The sequence below is a fragment of the Priapulus caudatus genome, unplaced genomic scaffold (assembly GCF_000485595.1).
Source record: "Priapulus caudatus unplaced genomic scaffold, Priapulus_caudatus-5.0.1 Scaffold2814, whole genome shotgun sequence".
In the NCBI taxonomy this organism is placed as follows: Eukaryota; Metazoa; Priapulida; class Priapulimorpha; order Priapulimorphida; family Priapulidae; genus Priapulus; species Priapulus caudatus.
This window is the reverse complement of record NW_014579875.1, coordinates 6326-13668: the sequence shown is the minus strand read 5'-3', so window position 1 is coordinate 13668 and position 7343 is coordinate 6326. Positions and strand designations below refer to the sequence as shown.

The 7343-nt window shown below is 54.4% G+C and overlaps 1 long non-coding RNA gene across 1 annotated transcript; it reads right to left on the bottom strand.

Moving 5' to 3' along the window:
- Nucleotides 1-266: 266 nt before the first annotated feature.
- On the bottom strand, nt 267-5883 carry LOC106819084. Its single transcript, XR_001395341.1, has 3 exons — nt 5852-5883; nt 5324-5326; nt 267-349 (listed from the first exon to the last, which is right to left on the bottom strand). It is a non-coding gene; the product is annotated as an uncharacterized LOC106819084 (long non-coding RNA).
- Between the last annotated feature and the right edge of the window lie 1460 nt (nt 5884-7343).

The window sequence follows — 7343 nt, the reverse complement described above, 5'->3', positions numbered from 1 at the left end:
TGTCCGAGTTTCAGACGTCTCTATCCAAGAGCGCTTACTCACACGGAAGGGGCGCCACTGCTTTTACCCAAACAGAGATAAGGTAGTACTTCGCCTGAATCCCCTTACGGAACAACCTTCGTACTTGTAGGACTGCGTCAGGCCAACCATTACTTGATATACCGGCGTCGTATACCGACGGAGAGGTGTGATCCTCACCCGTGCCTGTGCTCAATCGTTCTCACGTGCGGAAAGCATTACGTCGCAATAACCTTCTTACAGTGTCCCTAGGATTGACACACAAGGCTACCTGACCGACTCGTCCGTGGAGTGCAACTTGCGTGGATGAGAATTGCCTTACGTGCCTGCTCTCGGGGTTACTGTCCGTAACCAGCCGAGGCTAAGGAAAGGGTAACGCCCTTCCTTCTCCAGCAACCGACCAAACCATCCAACTACCCGTGACACCTAGTTATGCCTAGCGTGCGGTATGTTGCTCACAGACCGCATAACGTTAATAGTTATGGCGGGAACTATTCCCGGTCTGACGTGATGTTATGGCACAGACTGCACGGTTTTGCCAATAACCGTGGCGGGCAAGCTCTTGATGCCCGGCCTGACACCACGCCGCGTGCTCACTCAGGAAAACCGAAATGACGTGGACCACCCGCCATACGCTTCCCTGAATGCCTCTCATGGGGAACATAGATAAACCCATGCCTTCTCCGAGTCCTGCGGACTGGGTCCGAGACCTGCTCAAGGCTGGCACCACGCGAATCATGCAAAGAGGGAATAACCACCGTACTCTTCGCTGGTTCGACGCCTGCCAAGGCCGCATCGGCAGTTACTACAGGCAACCTGCCATTGTCATCAGGCTGCACAGGAAGTTCTGCTGCGAGATCTTCCAACCTTTCTTCTGTATTGGACATGTCTTTGTCCGCCCGCATATCGGATATTTCGGGGTTAATGCTCACCATACCCGAGTCGGGTTTGTCCCCAACACCATCTTCCCTTCCCTTGGTTACTGAGCGATCCACAGATGTAGCTTTATCCGGGACCAGGTCCGTGATGCACCAAACTGCGGGCGTGTTTCCTCCAAGGTAAGGTCATCGATCGAGACTACGCAGGGTTCGTCATTTTCCTGGATCCAGCGTAAGGTACTACACTCTCGGACTACAAGGAGAGGACCCTGCCACGGATTCCCAAGCTTTCCAGCTTCAGGAGGGTAATATCGCCAGACCCAGGTACTAGGCGGCAAATGCGCACACACGACAGTCTTGTCGTAGTTACGTTTCTGTCTTTCCGCTGCCCTTAGAAGTATCTCGCGGGCACGCCGAAGCGCGGCGCGGGTAGCCATTCTCACCCATTCAACGTATTCTACAGGACAATCAGGTGCATCCGGACCTGGGAGTCGGTCAGACATGAGTTCAAGCTAACCTCACGACCAAACATCATGAGGTTTGGACTTACCCCCGTACTCTCTTGGGCTGTACCTCTGTAGGCTGCCATTACATAAGGAAGATGTTGGTCCCAGTCATTCTTCTGCTCACACCCCACCTTTGCCAACATGTCCAACAAGGTTCTGTTGAAACGTTCAACCAGCCCGTCAGATTGTGGATGGTACGGGGTCGTCCGAGTCTTCTTGATACCCATGAGTGTACATACTCCGGCAAAGAGCTTGGACTCAAAATTACTACCCTGGTCGGAGTGGAGCTGACGTGAGCAGCCAAATCGAGTAAACAACTGCGAGACCAGGCAGTCGGCCGTAGTCTGAGCAGTTTGGGCAGGAAGTGCGTACGCCTCTGCCCATTTCGTGAAATAATCACAGGCCACGAGAATGTACCGATTTCCTGCCTCTGTCACTGGGAGGGGTCCGAGAAAATCGACCGCAATCCTCTCCCAAGGTGCGCCAACTGCTTGCTGCTGCAGCTTGGCCTGCTTACGTCACCCGGTTTTCCGTCGAGCGCACGTATCGCATTGCCGACACCAGCGTTGGACGTCTGTGCGAATACCCGGCCACGTAAATCGTTGCCGAATTCAAGACAACGTTTTTCGAATGCATAGGTGCGCCGCAATGCGACCACCGTGGAAAGCATTCAACAACTCTCGACGGATGATTGTGGGCGCCACCAACTGCAGTATGGAAGACTCCTGGGCGTATGTTGAAACCCACACCTAGAACAGCAATCCTCTCCGGAGTTCCAGGCGGTTTCAGACCTCCCAATATCGTCTGGCTTCTAGTGACGCAGCTGCAAGTTCTGAGAACGGAAGCCGAGCCTCACACTTCTGCAGAAGTTGCATCACCCGTCTCATTATAGGGTCTGCCCGCTGCCACTCCCGAACCTGCGCATCTGTCCACTGACAGAGCGTAGCTCGGAGCTCCACAGGACAAGGCACGCGAGCCTTTGGCTGTCGCCGAGTACGCACCGGACGCCCTGGAGCCGTCTTCTGTGCTTTCACGCGAGCCAGTATAACTCTGCGACAATCCGGGCAATCCTGCCGCTTGCACGTACGACATCCCGGCGGCCGGGATAAGCCGTCTGCGTTGCCATGCAGTTTACCAGGACGGTGTTCAATCCGCATGTCGAAAGTGCCTAAGTACGCAATCCACCGAGCCACCATGCCTTCCGGCTCCTTAAAGTTAAGGAGCCACGTCAGGGAGGCGTGATCTGTTCGGACCAAAAATGGCCGGCCAATCAGATAGTGACGGAAATGCTTGGCAAACGTTACGACAGCTAACAACTCACGATTCGTAGTGCAATACCGTCGCTGAGTTGGACCGAACGTCTTACTGGCATAGGCTATAACCTTCTCATCTCCATCTTGGACCTGAGACAGCACAGCGCCCATAGCTGATGCACTAGCATTGGTGTCCAGTATAAACTCGCCATTTCCCTGTGGATATGAAAGTACCGGAGCAGAGGTGAGTTGCCGTTTTAACGTATTGAAGGCCTCCTCACATTCCTCTGACCACCGAAAACCGACACCTTTCCGGGTAAGCTGCGTCAGTGGGTGCGCGGTAGTAGCAAAACCTGAGATAAATCGCCGATAATAATTCGCGAATCCCAGGAAGCTCCGCACGTCCGCAACAGATCGCGGCACCTCCCACTGTCCTACCACCTTGACCTTCTCTGGATCACACTGGACGCCACCGGCCGTCACAACGTGTCCGAGATACGAGGCACTTTTCCGGAATAGCAAGCACTTTGTCGGTTTGAGCTTTAAGCCAGCATTTGCCAATTGGTCAAACACATGGTGGAGGTTGGCTAACGCCTTCTGAAATGACTGACCGAAAATGATCACATTATCGAGGTAGACCAAACACTCCGTCCATTGCAATCCTCGAAGGACCAGCTCCATCAACCGCTCAAAGGTTGCTGGACTGTTGCATAATCCAAACGGCATGACCTTGAATTCAAACATGCCCTGACGGGTACTAAACGCCGTTTTGGAAGCATCCTTTGAGTCCATCTCGACCTGCCAATACCCGCTCGTCAGATCGATTGTGGAAAACCACTGGGCACCGGCCAGGGAATCCAATGTATCGTCGATCCTTGGAAGAGGGTACGCATCCTTGATGGTAACCTCATTCACACAGCGGTAGTCTACACAGAACCGGGTGCTGCCATCCTTCTTCGTGACTAGCACGAAAGGGGACGCCCACGGGCTATTACTCGGACGTATCATGTCATATCGAAGCATTTTCTCGACCTCCCTGTTCATCACCTCCTGTTTCGTCAATGCACAGCGTCTCGGGGCTTGCTTAATAGGGGGTGCGTACCCGTATTAATTGTATGCTGCACGAGACCAGTATGACCCAACCTCTCACCAGGAGCGGTGAACAAAGAGCCATACCGGCAGAGCATCTCTGCTACAGCCATTCTTGTTTGTGGGTCAGAGCTTTATCCACCCCGTCCAACAGAGGTTGAAGATGACCCGGGACCTCAGTCGGTTTGCTATTAACCTCAACTTCTGAGTTCTCTCGGATTTCTGCCAGCGCAACCTGCGTAACCGGTTCTAGCCACGCTAGCTCGGTACCAGCGTTGATGACCAGCTCGCATCTCTCGAGTTTTCACGACAGACAGAGAGGACGTCATGCCCGTGGTTCCACCCAGACATCGGGCCATGAGAGCTCCACTTCTTCCGTAACTCTTTTGAAATTTTGTAGTTGGCTCAGCCACTGCTAGCATGTCTTTGGGCCAGAGATCCTTGGCAAACTTACCCATTACCACAGTACCGTGGTTCGGAGCAAGTACCGTGCGGCATGCTGCATGCAGCACCCGCCTTTGCAACCCATTCTTCTCATGCAGCACGTGCAGGACATCGTCAATGGTCAGATGTCCTCTGGTTACATCAAGCTGACACCCTCGGTCACGCATGAAGTCCAGTCCGAGCAACCCTCCGCGAAGACTCGATTCCACAACAAGCAAGTTGTGGGTATACTGCCTGCCGTAAATGGCCATGTCCGTGCACAGTCCCCCCACCGCAGGGATATCATTTTCTTGAGCAGCTACCAACGTCGTCTCCACTTCCTGCAGGCCAGGCCTACACGGGGGTAACGAGAGGTAGGTTGCCCGATCCAGTAGCGAAATTTTCGCGCCAGTGTCCACAGTGAAGTCAATCACTTGGCCGCAGAGTTCCACCGGAAGCTGCCAGGCAGCCCGCGGCCGAAGTCGGAGCTCACAGCTCGTCACCTGGGCAGGCCGTAGCCCGGAACAACCGCGTACTGGATGCGGGGGTCCACATGGGCTGGCCACTACCCGTTTCCCGAGTCCTTATCCAAGAACCGGGTCCAACGGCGTGGCTGACCCCCGCGAGAGTACGACGGAGCCTCTGGCTCCAGTTCACCGGTACGGGTAGGGCAGTGGCGTGAGATATGCCCGTGTCTGCGACAACGGAACCACTGCACCGCTTGGCCATCTGCCCGTGAATTTAGCCAAACTTTTCCACTGGCCCTATGCGGTGCGCATTTAGCGTCCCCCGCCATCAGTGCCTGTATTAAGGTAGTAATTTGCTCCAAAGCCGCAGCTAGCAGCCGGGACTCCGAAGATTTTATTACTGCGCCCTCGGATGGGATTTGTACCTTCCCAGGCTGAAAGAGATCACCCCCGATCGGCGCCTGTGTGGTGGCCACCAGGCGAGCTTCTGGTTTACGAGGAACGGATCCCCGAGTTGACCTCGTAATGAACTCGTACTGATCAGCGGCCCGCGCTGCGCATTCCGCCGTACCATCATCTCTGTCCATTACGTAAATTTTCTGGGCTGCGTCTGTAATCGCACGGAGCACCAGCCAGCGTGCACGTCTGCTGCACTTTAATCGAAAGAGTCCGAGCTCAACCTTACCGACCAGCTGTTCTAACTCTCGTGCGAATTCAGTCCAGCTCTCTGTCGGCTGCTTTATCCGCTCATCGAGCCAGAGCCGTCGGTCGAGTTCGGAGCCAGGAGGCTGCAGCCTAGCCGTCAACGCCCAGCGAATCTCTTCCTCAAAGGACTTACCCGTACATTCGTACAAAACGGCAGACGCCGGGTAGTCCCGGGCACCAGCCAGATGCGCTGCTCGCTCCGCAGCAGTCCAGCCATTGTGACGTGCTACGACGTCAAAATGCCAGAAAAACGCGTCTAACGGCTCGGACTCTTGTCCAGAGAATGTGCGCAACCTCATCGGGGTTTGCGGCTTGGTATGACCAAGCAGACCTTCGCGGTCCCAGCTAAACATTTCCGGCCCCCTGCCGAAGACCGGGTTAACGGGTTGATACCCCCGTCGCCCCTCGTCAGGGCGATTCGCTGCTCCACCTGTTAGACTTGCCCACGGGGTAGACGTGCTGGGGCACGGTGGGGCGAGCGACTCAGCCTTCCACCGTCCACTCCCACTGACGTCCGGCCGTCTTGGGACAGCCTCGAATGGGGAGATACCATGTACCATCGCTGAGCGATGAGCATGGGACTCATGGCTCACGACCGGAAAACCCATAGTTTCAGGCTGGCTTCCCACATAATGGTCGGGCGATGCATCCATCAGCCCCAGACCCGCAGTTACTCCGCCATCCCAATTCCGATGAGCCCGATCTGCCGCCGAAACTTGAGGGGCCTTGGCACTTATCTCCTGTCAGGTAGAACTATCTACTGGCAAGCAGACGCCAAGGACATCATCCCTCGTTGGAAATGGGACACTGCGACGTGTATTTTTCAGTGCAGGACGTTTCGGTGCAGTGGCAGCGGACGTACGCTCAGCCACTGCAACACTAGGGGTCCTCACACCTCCTGCAACCACAGCCGGGTGCCGCCGCGTGGCACCAGCCGCACGCCTGCCTACTGGCCCGGACCTGGTAGCGAGTGGCATTTGCTTAGAGCACAAGCCAACACGACCCTGCCGGAAGTAAAGTTACTGCTGTCTAGAATCCACCAGCACATGGGCTGTCTTCCTGCTCGCTCTTTGTGTGAATCCTGGTCACGGCACCACTGTGACGTTTGAGCCAGTCACGGCCTCAAAGTGCCACAGGTACGATCGTAGATTCACACGCAGACTCGAGCAGGTACCGAAGACAACAGTACCAAGTTAAGTGTTCAAACCGGGAACGCCGGTGCTTTTATTGGCCTGCCGACCAACAGGCCGGTGGCCATAAATACTACACAAACTTGGGCTGAATGCCCAGAAACAGAAACAGTAATCACACAGTAACAAGCAATACGACTCGAAGACTCAGCATGCCAGCGTGCAGAAACGGTCAAGCCGTCAGTAAGCACCGGGCAGAGGGTGAGTCCAGGAGTGAAGAGCGTGATCGTTTATCTTACCACTCGCTGATCCTCGCGTTGTGTATCTCGCAGCACCTGGAGAGAAACACCAGTGCTCACACCAGTTCTCACACCAGTGCCCACACCAGTCCCCACCTCTACTGCGTCGTCGTCGTAGTAGTAGTAGTAGTAGTTGTAGTAGTAGTAGTTGTAGTAGTAGTAGTAGTAGTAGTAGTAGTAGTAGTAGTAGTAGTAGTAGTAGTAGTAGTTGTAGTAGTAGTAGTAGTAGTAGTAGTAGTAGTAGTAGTAGCAGTAGTAGTAGTAGTAGTAGTAGTAGCAGTAGTAGTAGTAGTAGTAGTAGTANCACACACACACACACACGCACATACACAAACACACATGCGCGCGCACGCACGCACACACACACACACACACACACACACACACACACACACACACACACACACACAAACGGCGCGAAAACCATATGTTCCGCTACACTACGTGCGTAGGATATAAACCATTACTACGAAGCGTTTGCCTACATTTACTACAGTCAAACCCCGTTAGTAGTAAACTGACGGGCCAAAGAAAAATAGTTGTATTAAGCGGGTTTCGTATTAACCACTTCAACG